This window comes from Acomys minous, assembly GCF_964271855.1.
Source record: "Acomys minous genome assembly, chromosome: 5".
NCBI lineage: Eukaryota > Metazoa > Chordata > Mammalia > Rodentia > Muridae > Acomys > Acomys minous.
The window spans coordinates 22,332,861-22,353,757 of NC_140494.1; the positions used below are offsets into that span (position 1 = coordinate 22,332,861).

The 20,897-nt window shown below is 42.6% G+C and overlaps 1 protein-coding gene across 1 annotated transcript in view; it reads left to right on the plus strand.

The window, feature by feature from the left end:
- KIAA1217 overlaps positions 1-20,897 on the plus strand; it is a 797,280-nt gene that overhangs the window by 149,658 nt on the left and 626,725 nt on the right. The window contains exon 2 of the mRNA XM_084782818.1: positions 1,194-1,273. The gene's annotated coding sequence lies outside the window, so the exon portion shown is untranslated. The remainder of the gene's footprint in view (positions 1-1,193; positions 1,274-20,897) is intronic.

Here is a 20,897-nt window from a genome sequence, read left to right on the forward strand (position 1 = left end):
TCTAAAAAGGCTCTATAGTGGATTCCAGTGTGAAGCCACTTCCAGAAGGAAGCAACATTTCTCTTCACAGATGCTTTGGATTTTACTTTCAGTGCCTCTACTACTTGGTATTACAAACAGTCCAACAGAAAGAATAGGGACGGCGTGCGCGCGCACGCACGGGCACACACACACACACATACACACACACACACACACATACACACACACACAAGTTATTGTAAGCAAAGCACAGGATGCAGTCTTTACAAGCTTGGCTGGTTGAGTTCAGTATTGTTCAAGAAAAAGGGTAGTTGCATGCCACTTGAACCACTGTTTCAGTTTGTTTTAAGTTTCTACCCTTGACACTTGACCTATAATGTCATAGGGCACAGTAATAAAGTCTTCTCTGGTGTCACTATTGCTGGGTGGGAGGAGCTCTTTCCCAAACATGGGCCACACATATATCTGTTAGACCTTTAGTCCAGCATTTATCCATACACATCTTCTCTTTCCTCTCCTACAATCTGGTTCTTCAGAAAGAGTCTCATAGCGTGGAATTGGAATCCAGGTGTTAGTGCTTTTGTTTTGACTATAAACGTTTTACCTCTATTCCAATGGACAGGAAAAATAAATGCGACTTGAAGAAAGGAAAGCTCAGGGCTGAGCATGCCGTGAAACCCTACCACTCCATTTGACAACAGCCATGAAGAATGAGTTATAAGAGGTTTGGTTTTGGGTGAGCGGCAGCCGATGCTAAGGACCTGGTTTCTGGGTCCTCAGTCTGAAGACAAGCACCACACTGCTGCTAAGTGACTTGATCCTGTCAGTTCCTTTTGACATTTAAACGTTCAGCATTTTAAAATTCGAGTGAGGAAGTGTGACACAATAGCCTCTTGGGTCTGCTTAGCAGTGGGCTCTGCCTTTCTCAGCATATGTCACTGGCTGCTTTCCTTCAGCTAACAAAGAACTGCTGTCCCATTTTCCTCTTTAAGTGAGACTGGACTTTCTAAGCCCTTGACAGTGTGCTTGCCTGCAAGACAGAGTTTCCACCGCGCTTCTCCCAGCAGGATTAGAGCAAAGTACTTTAAACCCCACCCAAGTGGCTATGGTCCTCCTGATCGTTGACTTAAATCTCTTGCAGACTTTTCTATCTGCAGGAAGAACACTTGTTCTGATACTGTGTATCTATTTATTATTTCTGATTCCTCTAGGTTCCTCCCTTGGACCCTGGGTTTGACATCTTCCATCCATGAGCAAAACTCTTTCTACAGCAAAAAATACTGACTATGGGGTGAGTGAAACAACTTGACAGTCAACACGTTTGTATTACCAGTGTATCTGCCTCAGTATCTTGAGAAGTTAATGTATTTTCCTGTGAGTTTTTTATGAGAATATTTATAGGTTTAATATGCCATATTTGTTTTTGCTTTGTCAGATGTGCACAATTGTGTCTTTAAAAATTGGGTTAATTCCCTTTGATAACTTTGGAACAAATGTTCACTGTCTTAGAACATATCATGAGATATAAATTGGCATTCAGGCATCAAAGAAGATTTTTAAATCAATCATCTTAGTTGGCTGGCCTCTGTTTTGTTATATACGGAATAAAACTCGGGTTCATAAAAGATTCATCTTGTGATGTGGTATGCACGGTGGAGCATTTATGGACACAGCGAAAATCCTGGCTTGCAGCTACATTAAGACATTGGTTTTCCACTGTTTCTTGTCAGATTCCTGCAGAGGCACCACAGGAGTTAGAGTGCCTGGGGCACACAGTACAGCTGCATCAGTAGCTGGTGCAGAGAAGTCACCAGATAACACAGATGTGCATCATCACAGTAAAGGTGTGCCAATGCCCTCTGCTTTTCCACCCAGCAGGGAGGCTCTAATTGAAACAAAAAGGCTTAATGTCACTTAGCACATGCCATTAAGATGCATGAAGGCAAGAGAGAGGGGCATGTACCAAAATGGTCTGCTCTTCATCCTACACTGTATGCTGAGAAGCATACTTAAGCGCCATCATGTCATTTAGACTGTATTGTCAAAGCAGCGGAAAGCATCAAACAGAAGTATTCCAACTTCAGATTTGTTTAGTCCCCCTTTCCTGCTTAAATGATCAGACAGCTTTTTTTTCTTACTTACATAATTTTAGATCCAGAGGGATTGTAGGCCAGCATACACGAGGGCAGGTCATTTCATCCGTAACTATTTAGTGAGCATCTACTTAGTTCGCGTGACAGGTTCTCTTTAAGATTTGAGGCCCTGTTATGTGTGCCTTCTAAGGGAGGGATGGAATCAACGAGCATGTAAATGGAGCTGGTACACTGTAACAGTGACAGAGCGCTTCCCGAGCACGGGCTCAGTCCTTAGTACTTCCAAACCCAAATCTGGAGGTAGGCGTGTCAGATGATGACAGATGTACTGGAGTCATATAAATCCAAGAGCATGACAAGTCACACAGTGGCAAGAGGCTGTTTATAACAGGGTAATTCAGAGAAATCTCATGGGTCTACATCATTAGGCAGTGAAAGCACAGAACTAAGAGCAAGAGGCTCATCCACCTCAGGAAAAGTGATGGGTTTGGGTCTGGCAGATGTGGTGAGCAACAAGAGCCTCTTGGACTACTTCGGAGGCCGACGCAGTGGGAATTGTTACACGTTGAACAGGAGATAGTAATGGGAACAGTGGCTGGAGTGATGACACCATCTTTGTGACCACATCCAAAAGATGGAGTTGCCACATTCTTAAAGAAACAAGACCTCAATACCAACACTAGAGTGGAAGGGATTAGGAATTGCGTCTTGGAGCTGCGATGGTGGAAATATTTACTAGACATCCCAGCGTAGGAATCAATCAGCAGCTGGTGGTTTGAGTCTAGAGTTTGGGGGTGTGGTCTTTAATGATGGCATATAGTGGAGGTGCAGGCTCACAGGCAGATCCCATCAATGGGAACTAAGAATCTGCCACTTTACATAGCCACGCGATGTCCACGTCGGCTTTACAGTAGCAACATCAGTGCTTCACTGAGATGGTGGCTTGATAGGGTAAATTCAAGACAAAACGGTAAGAGAGATAGATGGAGACTCTGTTCGGTCAACTCTAGTGATGAGTTTCTCAACAAAAGGAACCAGTCCAGAGAGGTCTAGCAGGATTTGTGGTGAAGACCAGAGGCTTAATTTTTCAACATGGGAAACATGGTAGGTGTGCATGCTCATGGAAGGAATCCGGTACAGGAGAGCCACAAATGACAAAGGGTGAAGACAGAAGAATCAGTTAATGGCCGTACTAAGCAGGTAAAGGAACCGTGTGTGCAATGAAGTGACACTTGAGGTGGGAGCACGGAGGAGGAAAGCCTTGGCTTGGGCCAGTTGCAGGCAAGCGGATATCAACACAGAGGTGTTAGAAGACACTGTCCGGAGGCTGCTTCCATTTTCTCTGGGAAGTATGAAGCAGGTCTTGAGATAAAAGAGGGGATAGGACGTAGGAAGGACATATTCAGCAAAGCATGAAACCCACTGCCTTGGTTTGTATGTTGAATGGCCCCAAAAGCCCACAGGTTAAAGGGGGGGGTCCTTAAATAATACTGTTGAGGCATAGTAGGATCCTTAAGGGATAGGTCCTAGTAGGAGGTTCTTAAGTCATGTGCCCTAAAAGATGATTATGGATCCTTAGTTTCTCTATTTTTTTCTGTGCTTCCTGGTTTGTGACTGCCCTCTGGCCTGTTCACCAGGGGCCCAAAGTCATGAAAGCCACCAGACCTTGAACTGAAATCTCTACAGCTGTGAGGTAAATAACCCCTTTTGTAAGTCAGTTCTTTGAGGTCTTTGCAACATTAACAGGAAACTGGCTAACATACACAGAGAAGAAAAATGAATAATTAAATGGCCATTGGAAGATTTGACAGGTCAGAGGTCAGAGCTTCCATGTGAGATCAGCAGCTCTGTAGATCTGTCTCAGCTACTCTCAGCTGCTTTCCTGGTACTGAAAGACCTGAGAGTCGGCACTGATGAGGGTGGGATCATGGCTTCTCTGCCATGTGACTAGACTAAAGTAAAGTAAGCCATAGACCTGAAGCTAAGAGCAACAGCAGCCACATCATCTTAGCAAAGAGCATTACCACACACGCTAGCCAGGGGGAGAAAGAGGGGCTGGGATCATGCCTCTGTCTCAAACCATAGGGAGAGGTGGTAGCATTAAGTGAGTGGAGGTCTGCAGAGGACCACGGTACTGGAGATGCGCAGTTCTAATCTTTGTTATGATGTGAAACAACTGTCTATTTTGATAAAAAGCAGGCATATTCAATACCAAAGGCTGACTGCACTTTGAATCTATTTAATTACATTTTCACCCATTCAAATTAGTTAAGTTATGCAAATAGGACCATGGTGTTGAACATTAGTATGCATTCTTTCACTTGCAATTATGAAATGCATATATTAGTGTATAATCTAAAAACAATTAGTGACTGCTACACTACATCTCAGTAATCCTTCTCTCCTAAAGTAATAAATTTCCAAAGACAGAACTAAACCATCTCTCTTCTTTGCCATCCCAGTGGCTTGGGGTAATGGTGACAGACAACATTATGTGTGTCTCTGCCTATCTTGTAAATCATTGTAATTTTTCTAAATTGATGGAAAGGGATTCACTTCAGTTAAGGAACTTTTCAAGATGTAATTGGTCAAATTGCATTCCCTAAAACAGATACTAAAGCTACAAAGGCCTTGACTCTGATAAAATTCTACCTAGTCCACCCTAGACCTTTTATGTGTAAATAGGGAGTTCCCATTCAAACCTCATTCTAACATGTTAAGTTTGGGGTTGTGTGAAGGAAGGGGTGTGTTGTTTGCCCACCACCCCCTCCTCACCCACCGGTGCCGTGCTCATCCTCCCTATCTTATTATAATTTTTGGCATAATTAAACAATAGTGGTAGGGGGCCATGAATGTGCACTGGATGCCTGCAGTGGCCTGACAAGCCAAACCACTGTGGGGTTTAGTTATAGTGATAGCTTTGCTGGTTTTAGAAGGCCTTGTTGCCAGGTAACTAAGCCATAGCCAACTGCCTGGCTGATCAATTAAGCTGTAGTCAATTAATTTGTTCTCTGTGCCTCACTTTTACCTTTCTATAAATTCTGTCTGGTACCATTATTGGCTGAAGTCTCAGAGTCCGATCTAGCTCTAGAAGGTATTGGATTTTAAAAGTTTCTTTTATTTATTTATTTATTTTTGCTCAGACAAACTCTACTGAATGTAATTTGTCCAAGGAACATTCCTTGATAGCAGCACTATCAAGGTTAAGTTTTAGAATAAATTTCAAGGCAATGGAAAGCACAGTTGAAAAGCCTCTGGTTTTTAGATGGACTGAATTCCCTGGGCAAATTGTCTGTGTTAGTATCGCGTTCTCACTTGGGAAGCTTGCAGGCTCCACGCTCTCGTAGCTCCAGTCACCAATGTGCTAGCCTGTGTGACCAGCACTTGTTTCAGATTAAGTTAAAAGCTTTCACTTTCCTTCCTAAAATTCTGTGGCCAAGAGGAGCAGAATTATTTTGACTTCAGATGAGATTAGTGTGGAGCCTGAAGGAGCCTCCCTTTGGCCCTGGGTATAGTTGTGAAGCTGGTCCTGGACAGACTGGACTTAACCTTCTGCCTTGTTATCAGACTTAGTTACAGGCCTATGAGCAAAGCACCGTAACACCTGAGCAACATTGCTTTCTGGCTGAAAGTATGGTGAAACAGAGCTCCCAACAATCCTCAAAGGTCAATATAATGTACTCCTGAAAATGTGAAAATCAAACATAGGACTCCTAGTTTTATAGAGAACAAAACTGAATCTCTAGTGTCATTTCCCTTATCTTTAGAGATATAGTTTTAATGTTTGAGGTACATTTCTCAATTTTGGTCTTTTCTTATTAAATGCCTTAGTACTGGTGTATGTTAACTGTAGGCTAGTGGTGTGATATTTTATGACAAAGTGTCTGTTCCCCATCAGTAGGATCTGTTATCATTAAGAATAAGATGCCATGCAACAGATATGATACAGGGAGGTTTATTTGGGGGAAGGGCAGGGCAGAGGAGTTAGGGCCTGAGTGGGCCATGAGGGTAGACAGAGACAGAGACAGAGACAGAGACAGTGGGAGAAAGAAAGAGATGAGGAGGGGGTGCCCCAGAAATGGAGGGGGAGAGAGACCGAGGCAGTGGGATTGTAATAAACAGACAAGGTGATGGGTTGGTGTTTGTGGAGTCTGGCACACACCAGTCAGCCAGCAGCAAGTGATGATGTCAGCGCTTGCTAGGCAACCAGAGGCAGGCCAGTAGATCACTTGTAAACAATATCAGAGTTTTGTTCTCTGTATCCTCCCTTGACTTCTACAAAGCAATCATGCAATGCAATGTCATTTTCACATGCTTATATCCACCTCTTTATGCAGGTGAAGATTATAATGACCCATTGGCATCATGGTTAGTACAACTTTTATTGACATGTGCTCACCTACTGATTGATTATCAACTGGCGAGTCAATTGAAGTGATAATTTAAAAAAAAAAACTTGGAAAGCCATATTCACCACTCAAAGCAGCAAATGGCCAGTTCCTAGAAGTCCTCCCATGCTCAAGGTTTCTACAAGTGGCAGAGCTGGGAATTCTGCTTTTTCACTTTGGATTTAAGCATGTTTATAAAGCCAGCTCTTTGTGAAGCATCACAGAGACCGGAAAATATCTTCAACTCCATATGTAAATGAGTTAAAGGATGAAAAACTGTGGCCAATGCCATAATTTGCGATTTAATTAGAAGACACTCCATGAAACCTTGTGCAGAGTGAGGAGACAGAGCGAATGTTAATTGTGTTAGGAGAGCTGATATTTTTAGAATGGTTTTCTCCAGAGGGATAAGCCTTGTCCGCTTTCCCTTCCAATGCTCTGCATTACAGTGTCAGTTGCTTCAGTTCACATTTTCATCTTCAAAATCATAAATAAAGGCACCAAGGCCAGGTATGGATCTATTTCATGAGCTAGGATTGTTACAAGAGTCAACCAAGTCATTCTAACATGCACCGCACACCAGTGGTTTTATAGATGATGGACCTTGTGGATGACAACAGTCTACCGGACTCTAATGGAGCTTAAAAATCAGCATTGCCTAGGGATGTAGCGGACATCCTAACTTAGTAGCACTTCACACACAAGTCTGGTGATGCTAATGTAAACAAGCATGCCATACTACTGGTAGTGTCAAAGTTCAGCATATGCAATAAGTACATCCCTAACTTAAGTTAGAGGGCTAACTGAAGTATTATTCACTGAAGATAAAACAGAATATGTGCCAGCAGCAAGCTCATCCACGGGTGTTTACAAAGTCTCTAGAAGCCATCAGGTAGCTTGACCTAGACATCAGGTTTGTGTAAGTATGTTCTAGAATCTTTGCCCAGTGACAAATGCCTCTCATGACCCAGTTCCCAGGATGTACCTTGGCTGGTAAACAGCACTTGACATTGTCATCCAGTGCTCAAGGACAGTCCCTGAGAGGAATAACGCAGTGAAAAGACATTGCCTAGAGGCTTAAGAGCTGAGCTCTAGGTCCAGACTGTGCCCCCAAACACTCTTAATCTAAGATCATATGACCTAAAGGAGGGTGTGATATTAGATAAATTGCTCAGAATTCTAGCTTGCAAAGTTTGCATTGTATTGGATAAAAGGTGGGCTACAAGGGAGTTGTTTGACACATACATCCACACACCCACACACACATATGTTGAAATTTTAATTTAATTTATAAAATCATTTTCACCTAAGTGTTGGTTCCCATGAACAAATGAAAAACATCTATTGACTTTTGTAATTGACTAACATTCATTCGTCATAGATCAAAATTATCCTAGCCTCTGCATATGCTTATCCTTCCCAGTTATTAGCATCTCTGATCAAAGTGTTTCCTTAAAAAATCAATGACCTGTGTTAGCACATCCTTGTAGCCTAGAGCTCAGAGTTCATCATAGGGTTTGCTCTCAGCATTAAAAACACAGTATTTCTATGGGTTTCACAAAGGTACAGCTCTATCTATCTACCATTGTCATTTTTGACAGAATATTTTCAATGCCATGCAAGTCTTATAAATGACCTGTTCCTCTCTCACTAATAGCTGCTGGAAACCCCTGATCTCCACTCTCTTGCTTTTCCTAGAATGTACGTTGTTGACGTTATACACCCTTTTACAACTGGATTTTTGTCACTTGGTGATATGAATCCTTACATGTCTTTTCATGACTGGGTGACACATTTCTTTTTAGTGCAGAATAATACTTTTTTGTCTGCATGTATTATAGTGACTGCTAATGAATGTCTTAGCTGCTTCTGAGATGACAATTATAAATAGGGCTATTCAGGCTACCAAGATGAGACTTGATAGTCTATGACCTTTTGGTCGGGGAGGAGGTCCCCTTTGGTCACAGACCTAGGGAAGGGGAATAGGGTGAAAGTGAGGAAGAAGGGAGGGAGGGAGAAATGGGAGGATACAAGTGAGGGGAAAACAACTGTGATGTAATCTGAATAAACTAATTTAAATAAATAAATAAGCCTATTACCAACACCTTATACAGGTTTTTGTAATGGCCATAGCTTTTCAACTCTTTTTCCAATACCAAGGAGTGTGTCATCTGGTTCATATGAAGAAAGTATGTTGACTTTTGTAATAACCAGCCACACTGGTTGTCTTCCAAAATGGCTGCTTTGTTGAACTCCCATAAGTTAGGCACAACAGTCTTTTATTTCTCTGTGTCCTCACAAACACTAGCAATGTGGCTGGCTGTGCCCTGGTCATTGTCTAACTCTAACAGGGGCATAGTGCTCTCTCCTCATTTACTTTATGTTTCCCTGGTGACGTGTGGTGTGCTAGGTAGTCCCTTTTCCACATTGCTGATTATTCTGAAGCCCAAACGTGCATTTTGTAGACATCCAGATATGTCAGCTGTGAAGGCATGCCCACAGCAGTCATGGAAGTTGACTGTTAGTCTTGTGACTGCGACTTGCCTTTCTCAACACAGCAAGCCAGAAAACCACAGGCAAGGTTCAGATCTTCCTTGCATTTTTCAACCAACTTAGCCTGCAACCCATTGTCGAGTCAAAAAAAAATCTCAAGAACCCAATTATTTTTGAAGGTGAGGTGGCATGTCTTTCACCAGTACCTGGGCAAAATCAAAAGAAAAACAAAACTCTGCGCTGTAATACATAATGTTTTGTTTCCCCGAATGCTCTGCCTAATTATCCTGTCATTGCTGCATGGTGGAATTGGTGAAGTCATCCCAGGGGCTCAGCCTTCACTGTGGTTTCAGGCAGTTCTCAGTGCCTGCAATATCGGCAGCCTGTTCTGCGAATAGCTCAGATTGGCAAATTCCCTTGCCCCTGCCGTTTCCAGAACAATCACTGGTCTCTCTCAGCAGTTAGCCACTATCACCAGCACATACATCTCACCGCCTAGCCTGGATGCTTAACTGGCCAGGCCATCTGCTGTCCTCTCCTGTCCAGACCACTCAGTTCTCCCCTGGCCTTGGCTTGAATGGTTGCTGTTAGAAAGAGGGCTTTGCTAAATTCCTCTCATCACAAAAACTGAGTTTTACAGACCACAGTGCACTTTAGTGTTTTAGATGAAAATCTTAAACCATTCAATGTAACATTATGCACACACAGTGAGATGATTAATATGGTCATGCACAGTCGTGCACAGTCTCTCTGTACACCTGTGATAAGAACACTTGTGATCTATGTTCTTAGCAACTTACAGCATAGTATCATTAACTATAGGACTCAGAAGAACAATGTGGAGAGAGAAGACGGGTGGAGCCGACAAAAGTCACAGGAGCATTCTGTTTGAGTTACACTTCCAGGCCCCAGCAGTCAAGTCATTAACCGTCTGCTCCCTCATACCTCAATCCCTGGCCTGGGAAACTCACAAATACCATTACTCCCAGGAGCAGTATGCTCCCTCTAGAATATGCTCCTGTCAGTACCTGGAACTACCCTTGGCTAACAGCTCCCTCTTAAGGCAGCTAAGCTGAACGTCTACATGGAAGTGATGGCGAGAGGGTGTGAGGTTGAGAGAACCCTCGCTGGGGGCATCTCAGAAGCCACAATACAGGGAGCAAATAGGAGCAAATGCTTTTCTCTCGGGCTCTTTCATGGAGTTGACCTTTGTAAACCTGTGATAAGAGCTGCAGTTAGTCTTAGGGCTTCATCATGGAGCACTTAGAAAGTGCTTGCTAGAGGACTGTGGAGCTGAACTGGACAGAGCCAGGGAGACGTGTGGTCATCAGCCAGTGAGTGAGTAGGATTAAATCATTAATGATGGGATGATGTGGGCGAAAGGGTGGAAATAAGGCTTTTCATCCCTGCTTTAACTCTGGCGCATCCCTGATGGAAGCTGTGTGCTGGTGTAAGCCATATGCATAGTCAGGTCTAAACCCCCCCCACCCCACTCACCACCCCACCACCCCCCGCTCTCTTTCGGGACATTCACAGAGGAGCTAATGAGTCATGGTTAGGAGGTTACTTGTGGGACCAAAAGTGTCCAAGAAAAAAAATAATGCTTATTTCACATCAACACTTGACAGAGGTGAAGGGGGCCCGAGGTCTGCAGTTGACAGTGGGTAGATCACTGTGCTGTTGCTAGCTCCTGCTTACCACCAGCCCATTCTTCAGGAATAACAATGAAAAGAAAGTAGCTGACACCGCTCTGGCTCTGACCTACCTTCCTTGCACTCGGCCAGGCGGCCAGACATCTCTAACTGCTCACTTTGTAGTTGACAAAACAGACATCTGCCCAGCTGGATCAGGAAGCACTTTTTTCCTCAAGGAAACCCTTTTTTTTTTTTTAAATGGCTGTGCCTTTGAAAGTCTGTTTTCCCCTATGCATTCAAAAGGATTGTCACCATGATCCTGACCTTACCGTTGAGTTGCTGTTTAAAAAAAAAAAAGTCTTTCTTGAAAAACAGAAGCTCCGTTTCAGGTGTCTCAGAAAGTGGCTGAGGCAGCCAGAGGCTGGAGTCCTTTCACAGGGTCACAGCTGACTGAGGGACCTGCTGGGCTTTGAAAAAGGCCATCCATTCCTAACGTGCACACTGGGGTGCCGCAGAGGAGTTGGGTGTGTTCTCTGAGGTGTTGCTTAACCAGGGAGAGGCGAGAGACCACCTTAAATCAAGCACAGCTGAATGGGGTGAAGCCCACTTCCGGGTTCACTTGACACACACTCATTCTCAGAAGACACAGGACTTCATGACTAGTGCCCTTTTAGACTATGGGGTGTTGATGAACTTTACTCTATGTTGAAAGTATTTTTTAGTATTTCCTTTTAGTAAATATAGAAAATAATGGGTTTCCTCATGCCACGTAGATACAGAGGTAGCATACCTCAAATGGTGTTGCTCATTCCTCCTATCTTTAGGTCACACACACACACACACACACACACACACACACACACACACACACACTACTCACTCACACATATCATTGATATATTACAGATATATGCTAAATGTAGACTACATTGGATACTAGATAAGCACTAAATACCGTATAAGATATGTGATCTTTGTCTTCCTGGGAGTCGGGGTGCGTTCAGTCAACACAGGGCTTGCTGATTCCACCCATCGTCCTGCACCTGATATAAGTTAATCCCTCTTTGTGACATACAAAGCTCCCCTGTGCACACACCTCCTACATTTCCTTCATCTAGTTACAGCTGGGGGGCACCTAGGCAGATTCTTGATAGTTGTGAGTAGTGCTGTGGGGAACATGACCGATCTCATAGCTTTGTGGTATGCTGACAAGATTCCTGTGGATGTACACACACACACACACACACACACACACACACACACACACACACACACACAATCACACACACACACACATTCTTTCATTACACATTTGATCTTTCTTGTTCCTAAAACTGTAACTTGATAAAATATTAGTTGTTAAAAAAAGTACTAGAAGTACTAGATTTCCAAATCTTTGTAAATGTTTTAAACTCTTCAAAGGATGAATAGCTAAAGTTTTAGTCATATTGACCTCTGAAACCACATTCTCCAACCGTTAAGCTGTAGAGGAAGTATTTTCCCATGCCTTATCCTGTGTGTCTCACCACAATGTAAGATATTTGAGGACCCAAAATTAAGTTGCGTTTGGCATCTAGATAAAAGGCTCAGTAGTGAGGAACACTAGCTGATCTCTCAGAAGACCCCAGTTCAGTTTCCAGCACCCCTTTTAGGCAGCTCACAGCCACCTGTACCCCCAGCTCCAGGGAAATCCAACACCCTTGCCTGGCCTCTGAGACCACCTGTACTCATATGAAAATATTCATACAAAGACACATAGATACATGTGTACACATTTTTTAATGTATGTGCTTTCAGCTGTAGCTTCACGTTCAAGCCCCTTATGTAACATGCCACAGTATTTACATATAAATGCAGGTTTATTGGAGCAGCAACGGAAAAGGGAGGGGAGGGAAAGAGTGAGGCTTTCTTGGGAAGAGGGGGAAGGAAGAAGGGAAGGTCAGAGAATGGGAAGGTGGGGTGGGGGGGAAGGACAGGAAGAGGAAAAAAGGGCAGGCAGAACCAAAATGTCTGGATGACATAATGAAGGGTCTCTGGGAGAAGGGAAGCCCCAACCCTAGCTGGAGGGCAGGGTATGCCAGCCCCGCCCTGCAGCAGGACCTAACAGACAACGTGTGCAGATCTCCATACACACATCCCTCAACAGCATCCTTAGAGCTCTACACTGTCTGGTACAAATGTCCGTGCAATACAAATGGTTTAGGAAAGACTTTCAAGAAAAAAAGTCTCCATGTGTTCAGGACAGAGTCAAGGTGGATTTTAAACTATTTTTGATCGGCAGTTGATTTAATTCACTGGCAGAGAATATGCACATATGGAGAACCAAGTGCATTTGGAGGCAAATAGACCAAGAGTCAGGAATCCTAGACTTTACACTCGGGGAGGTGGTGCTCTATGGTTTTCTTACGCTGCTGATGGTCTTTGACCCTCAGAACTTCAGGTTTAGTCACTGGAGAAAAAAATAGAAAGATAATGGTATCCAACAGTTTTGCTTGGTGATTGTGTACAATAAAGCATGTCAGAGTATTCCTAACTGATAGAAAGTGTTTGTAAGTGTTTTATGTTTAAGACAAAAGATAAATGCAGGAAAAAAATATGTGATTGAAGTGCTGGGGGAAGCACAATGTTTGTTTCTAACCTCTAAATAACACTCTTTGGAAAATGTTCCATTACTGCAAATGTTTTTTGCAGAAAAGGGTTGTAAAAATATAAGAGAAAGAAAAAAGAGAACAGGCACAGCAGCAGGCAACTGTTAGGGGGTGCTAGTGGGGGCAAAGAGTAAGAGTACCCTGTGTGTCCTAGGGGAGTCAAGAGCCACACATAGAGGCAAAGGCTAAAGCCTGCCTGCAAATACAAAGCCATTTCTGAAATGTTTTTATTGGCAATAATCAGCTATAAATGCCACTCATCTGTTTTTATCTATTTTATCCTGTATTTTCTCAGTTGTTGTTGTTGTTTCAATTTTTGTTTATTTTTTTTTTCTCTCTCAATAATACTCTAACTCTGGGGCATTTTATTCAACTGCCCTGTGAAAGAAACTGAAGCTAAAAATAACCAAGAAGTATTGTCTATGACTTAGACTTAATTCCCTTTTGGAAAGTATGGGGGAAAAAATCCCAGTTATTGACCACTGTGAATTATAGTGCTCTTGTATGATAATTTTCATTGTAATTTCATGTCATCATGTCCTGTGGTTATGTGCATGCATGTGACATGTCCCCTGTAGTGTCCGGTATTGAAGCACTGGGTCTCAGTTGGTGGCCCTGCTTAAGGAGGTCATAGAGGAAGTGTGACCCTAGAGGAGGGTGTGCGACTTTTCAGCCTCATCACACTTAGTCCTTCTGTTTTATGTTTGTGGTTGAGCTTCCTGCTTAAGCTGCCTGCCGCTGCCATGCTTCTATCACCACTGTGGACTCTCCCTCTGGAGCCGTAAGCCAAAATAAATTCTGCCTTCTGTAAGTTGCTTTTGGTCACGGTGTTTTATCCCAGCAAGAGACTAATATAAGTCTCATACATTTTTGATACAATTTAGGGAATTTTCAACATAAGAGGAACATTCTTTGTATATGGAAATCAATTCACAAACTCCCTTTTTTTTTTTAAGCAGGAAAAACAAAAAGCAAAAACAAACCCAGAATGCAGCCAGGGTTTAGACTGTTTGGAGAAGCTTTCCAAACTCTTTCACTCTGTCTGTTGGGATACCCTAGCTAGATGCACGGAGCCCCCTTAAACTCTGAGGCATTTCCCAAGGCTCGCAGCTGCCTGATGTTGAACTTTGGGAAGAACTTTAAGAATTTAAGAGCCTCTGAGCCCCAAAAAGAAACACTCTAGACAGGAAGCTATTGAAGAGAGTCCTTTAAAACTGTGATAAAGATATTAAAGTGTAGTGTAGCTCTCCAAAGTTTACTGCTTCTGGGGACGGAATTAAGGGATGGGGGATGGTGAAAGGGTGGAGTAGCAGGGGGGCAGCAATCAGCTATAAATGCCACTATTTTTATATTAAAGTGTTGATTATTAGTAAAATTTAGTGCAAAAATAAATTTCAAGCACCTCACTACATGTAGAATGTTTTAAAAATTCAAATCCACCAGAATGGCAAATGTCATTTCTTCCGTAGCTACAAAATGCATATGCCAAGTGTTTTATCCAAATGAGTTTGTCCTTTATGTATAAAATATAGCTTGTATTTGTGGCAGAAGTTTTAAATAATAAATTAATTTTAGGTTTGCTCCGATGTACTAAAAAAAAAATTCCCAGGTAACTATGGATCTCAGCTCCTGGGTTTCTCTCTTCTATGTTCTGTTCATTCATTCATTCATTCTTTTGTTTGTTTTTAAATTTTTACTTAATTTTTTTCCTCCTTCTCTTGCATGTGTGTCTGTGTACTACATGTGTGCAGTACCCACAGAAGAGAAGCCAGGGGAGGGCATCACATAGCCTGGAACTGGAGATACAGCTAGTGGTCACTGTATGGGCGCTGGGAATTGAACCTAGGTCCTCGTGAGGAGCATGCACAAAGCTCAGCTGCTGAGCCATCTCTCCAGCCCCATCACTGACTGCATTCCTAGATCTCCTCTTGTCTGTTGCCTAAAACTTATTTCCTCGCCTTTTTTGTCCAGCAAGGCTCAGTTAAGGTTCCTAATTTCTTCTCATATATTCCCTTTTTCTTTTTCTTTCCTAATTCTCAGGTATTCATTTTCTCATTACTTTTCTGTTCTCAGGAACGTTGGATTTTATGCTCATTAATTAGAAAATGTACTGTCTGAATTTTTGTTTTATTTTAAAAATGAAAACCACAGAAAGAATCCACCTTAAAATGTATGTTTCTGTGTTTTGTCAATATATATAATTTGTGATGTTTATAAGAGCAAGCATCAATGTTTTTCAACTATAAAACTCCGAAAGTCATTAATATGAAGTATTTATAAATTTTATTTAAGTGCATGCCAGTTTTTCTCTTAGATTTATAGTTAGTATTGTATATAATTCACAAAACAAGTGACAAAAACAAAAAAACAACAAATACCATTGCTTTACATGTTATTTCAATAGGGGAAACAAACAGGTTCCCTTTTCTGAGTTCTCAGTCACACTGATAATTTTTTAAACAGACTCAGAAGGATGCTCACTTCCATCGCATCAGCAGTTTTCAGGAGGATGAAGATGGAGAAGTGAGGGAAAGAGGAAGAGGAAGTGGAAGAAGGAAAAAAAACCCATGCCTTATAGAGAGAGTATCCAAGAGAGCCAGCATGTTCAACAACAGAGCTGGCAAGTAGCCATGTGGAGGGAGAAGGAGCTTCTGGAAAAGACCATAGGACCAGGGAAAGCATGCGTATAAGCTTTGGGCTGCTGTCTGGAGAAAGAGATAGCGAGAAGGAAGAAGTTACACTTCCTGACTTAGAACTCAGAGAAGTGGGCAGTCCCAGCAGTGCAGCCTGGAAAGCTCTGTGAGCAGGAGGCTGGGAAAGGGTGCCCACTTACAGGCAGGATAAGTGCATGGTCCTATTGAAGGAGTAATTGTTCCTCTCATCTCTGTGGCGTGTTTTCCAATGAGTTGACTTTCCTGAAGGATAATCTCCCAACTGGCAAATAACAGGCACACCTGGATTAATTCTTATTAACTGAGGAACCGGTCTTGTGTCTGAGTTCTTAGAGTCCCATCCTTCTCCCCAGGGGCAGAGGTAGAACTCAGATTCCATTCTTCAACCAGGAACCAAGAGCTTCCCTTGATGAGCCTCAGCGAACCCCTGATACCGCCCCCATTTCTTGTGGTAGTTTAAATTCTAACTAGGGGTAGTTAAGCTGTTTCTCATTTGAGAGTTTCCTGAGAAACAGAAGGCGGGATCTAAAGCCAGTCATAAAGGAACTGTCTATCCTCAGTAGCCCCCAAGACTGCTAAGCCCTATCTGGTACCTAAATTTTATATATATATATACATACATACATATATATAGTCATATTATATGTGTATGTAGATATTAGCCTTTTGTTGTTGAATATCTTGAAAATCTTATTTATGTCAACAAACTATTAATCAAAATCTAAAGAGAAAATCATAATTAAAGCCTGAATTCAAACATTGCCTTCTAAGAGCTGCTCTTCAGGTAATATATGAAGAGGTTCCTTTTGTGAGGGCACAGGTAATGTTTAAGCAAGCAATACTGTTATGAGACTGTCCTTTAGTCTGTTTCTTCTAACTAATGGAAATGAGGTTATTACAAGCAGCTGGAAGCTATGGCCAGTCCCCAGGGATATGGATCAGGAACCTTCTTGGGGTTTGTGCTGCATCTCAGATAACCAAGTGAGTTAGTTGCCTTTCATAATACGCTCACCCACCGTCTGCTCGCCTGGGGACTAGAAGTCTGCTGACTGACTTTGGCCTCTCAAGTGGCAGAGGCAGCCTTTGAATTAAGAGTTATTAATGGCATACATGAAGCATCAGCTGTCGCCTCCACTGGGGAAGAGAAGTCTCACAGATGATTTGCACGTGTGTGCCTTATTTATTGTGGAAAATATCTCCTCACAGGGTGGCTTCCTTGTAAATTTTACTAAAGAGTCGCACATTGGAGAGGCTCATTCTTCTCTATCATAAACAAAAAAAATGAGGTTTTTGTTAAGAATCTTGATAAAACTGAGAAAAGCACTTAACAATATATGATGCCTTCATTAAAACATCATGAGCTGGTAACAGATGAAACGATATCCTTCCTCCTGGCTGATTCATAAGGCAGAAAACACAGCATGGCATTAAAGTCATTTTAAGAAATAATAAAAAAATATCCGGGCTTCATGTGAGTCCCCTAGCAAGGGGAGTGGGGCTGTCTCTGACATGGACTTTGTTGCCTGCTTTTCAGAAGATCTCTTCCCCCTGGCTGAGCGGCCGTGCCAAGCCACAGGTGAAGAGGATTTGCTCAGTCCTGATTTGCCTTGATGTGCTGGAGTGGGTGTTAGGGGCTCCCCCTTTGCTGAGAAGTAGAAGAGGAGGGACAGGGGGAAGAGGGAGGGAGGTGGCACCGGAAGAGAGGAGGGAGGGGGCTGTGATTGGGATGTAAAGTGAAATAATTAATTAATTAATTTTTCAAAAAGAAATCAAAGAGTAGCCAGTTGCAAGTAGCTTCACGTTTTCCTGATCCATTTACAAGATCATTTCTGTCTATTTTCCAAATTGTTTTTATGGTTTTTGTTAATTCATAATCACTCCCCATAAAAATCCAGTTAGCATTAGATATAGCTTTAGATTTAGTTTCAGTTAGTAAAATGTACTTCTGGATGACTTTGCCCAGCTCTCCCACCCTGAGAGCAGCCTTCACTCCACCTGCTGTAATGGGTTCTCCCTGGCATTCCTCCCTTTTGCTCCTCTTGTCTCAGCTCACTCAGTGAACACCTTGTGATGTCTTGGCTCCCGGCTGTGGGTGACGCTCTCGCTGGTGAAGAGGATCACTGCACTCTTTGTGAAGTCATAGCTGATTTTTCACTTTGGCTTCTTACTGTCTCTGGCAAACGATATAGCTGGGGACTGTGCCGTGATGGGGACAATTCAGGAATCATTTTACAAACTCAGAGTTCACTTCAGCAGGTTGTCAGGAGCAAGCATCTCTTAAGACTCTACTGAAAGTGGGGACTACCTCTGATGTGAACTCTGGTGCCCCCTATTTAATTACTTCCACGGTGGCACTCAGAGGAAGGGGAAGCAGGCTACCCAGAAGAGACCTGATAGGCTGTGATCATATGGTAGGGATCAAGGTCCCCTTCTGTCACAGGCCTAGGGGACAGGAATAGGGTAAAAAAGGGAGGGAATGGGGAATGGGAAGATACAAATGAGGGGACAACAATTGAGATGTAGTCTGAGTAAATTATTTAAAAAAAAAAAAAGAAAGAAAGAAAGAAAGAAAGAAATCCGTGGGTGACCAGTGACAGTGGTGTTTGGCTTCTTCAGGATACAGCTGTGTTCTGTTATCAATTCTGCTTTGGAATTCTGGACATTTTTCTCAGATTTACCTTTTTGCTTGATTTTAAAAGTCGGACTGCATGTAAACAGACCTTTAGCAGTGATGATAGAATTAAGGGTGAGTGGAGGAGTCAGTCATTCACCGCTTGAGCCCTGGGTGCTAGAAGCTCTTCCTGCATACTTGGGAACTCAGATTTGAGCTGGTGGCTGGCCTCGCTCCCTTTGGAGACAGCTATAAAGTAAATGCCATAAAGAGATAGAGCTGCATTTGCCTAAAAATATTTTGGCAACAAAAGGTGACCTTCTGAAAGGCTGAGCTTACAGCCACTCCCCAGCTGACTGTCGTTATCCATTTAGCCCGGTGTGTATTGGATGTTTTGTTGGTAGAAAGGAATGCTGTTCTGGCACACTGCCCTCGGGTCTCTGTTTGGAAGTGACTTTGTCAGCTCACCAAATAAAGCATGTGATCTCCAGGTCCCCAATCAATGCCTTTAGTAATCACATTGTATTATAAATCAAAATAAAAACCCGTTTTCCCTTTATCTGGTACTAAAGTCCTGTTTACTAACATCATAATTATCTCTCTTGGACCAGCAAGCTGGTTCCGTGAGTAAACACCGTACCAGCCAAGTTTGATTCCATTCCTCAGAGCTCACATGACGGAAGGACAGCTTAGACGCATGTGAGCTGGCCTCAGACATCCACGTGAACACCATTACATATGCCCCTCCCCCTGTTTACAAGGTGGTCTCACCATCACCTGTCGCGTTAGTCGGCCTCACCTCTCTAGTCTTGGCTCCATTTGGAACTAGTCCCCGTCTTTGCTGGTGCTTGCTGTTGTAAGAGGGAGTTTCAGGCAAGACGGAGCTCTGCTGTGATTGAGGTTGAGATTGGGAAGTGCACACAGCCTTGGACTTGAGCTGTGGAGCAGCCTGGGGTGAGTGATCACAGACCTTTCAGGTGGGACGGTGTCTCGAGTGAGATCAGTGGGCCCTGTGTGAAGTGGAGGGTACTAAAAGCCCCTTGGTAACCAGGAGCAACGCTCGCTCCGCAACCTCACTACATTTAGAATGACGTGGGCAATGATGGGGGGGGCGGGTTTGCTGTGTTCTGTTGGGTTGGTTGGTTGGTTGGTTTGTTTGTTTTGGTGTGTTTTGTTTTGTTTTGTTTTTAACATTTTACTTATCATGTGTGCGTGTGTGCATAGGTGTGTGTTATACACGTGTGTTAAGGGTTGGTGGGAGGACAAGTTACAGGAGTCAGGCCTGTCCTGCGGGTCCTGGGAACCAAACTCAAGTCCTGAGCTTGGATGCAAAGACCTCTATACTCTGACCCATCTCAATAGCCCTTAGTTTTTATTTGACATGAGACCAAAGCATTATTTTATGTGTAACCAAAGGCTACACAGAAAAAAAAATATGTATATATGTATATATATATATGTGTGTGTGTGTGTGTGTACATACATGTATATACATATATATATACACACACATATATATACACATCTTTACATTTCTGCAGTGTATTAAAAAAAGCTCTCAAAATAATATGACATGTTATAATTTTCTTTAATAGTAAACAATTTAAAAATATTTCCAAAGAGCTTTTCCTGGATCTGCGGTTTCCCGTCTTTCACAAGCAGACTCCTACTGTGGGTTAGCCTCCTAGAACAAAAGGAAACTGCCCAGGCATCTGGGGAATGGCTGTTGCTAAGGAAGTTGTAGATAATGCTGGTGGTCATTCGTATTTTATTTTATTCAATAGGCTGCCCACAAGTCCTGGTTTTAAGAAGGCTATAGGAAGCTGTGCTGTAAACACAGCGACCTCTTAGCCTGGAACTTGGTTGCACTGCCGCCGTCATACTGATCTCAACTCTGACATTCATATCACAGCTTTGTATCTTGGGTAAAAATGTTTATACATTTCTAAGATGTGTCCATTATATATGCGAAACCATTGAACTACCACACGTGGTACCCTATCTGATGGTCAGAAGGGAGATGAAGATCCCTGTGTGTCCCCTGTTGGCTGTGATATTACCTTGTTTTATTGTCACATTAGCATGTTGGCTTCTCTAAGCATTTAATATGGCACATCTTCGGAGGCTTGCAATTCATAGTATCTAATTATGCATGTGGATTCTCCTATAATTTTTAAATTTAGAATATTTTAAGTGTAGTAAAATGCACATACAATATAATCTCAACTACTTCTTTACCATTTAGTATCAAACATGTGCTTGTTGTATCCCTCTTATCCAATAGGTTTCCTTCTTATAAAGTGATGTCATACTCATTAAACACTACCTCCTGGTCTTCTCTCAATCTCTCTCTCTCTCTCTCTCTCTCTCTCTCTC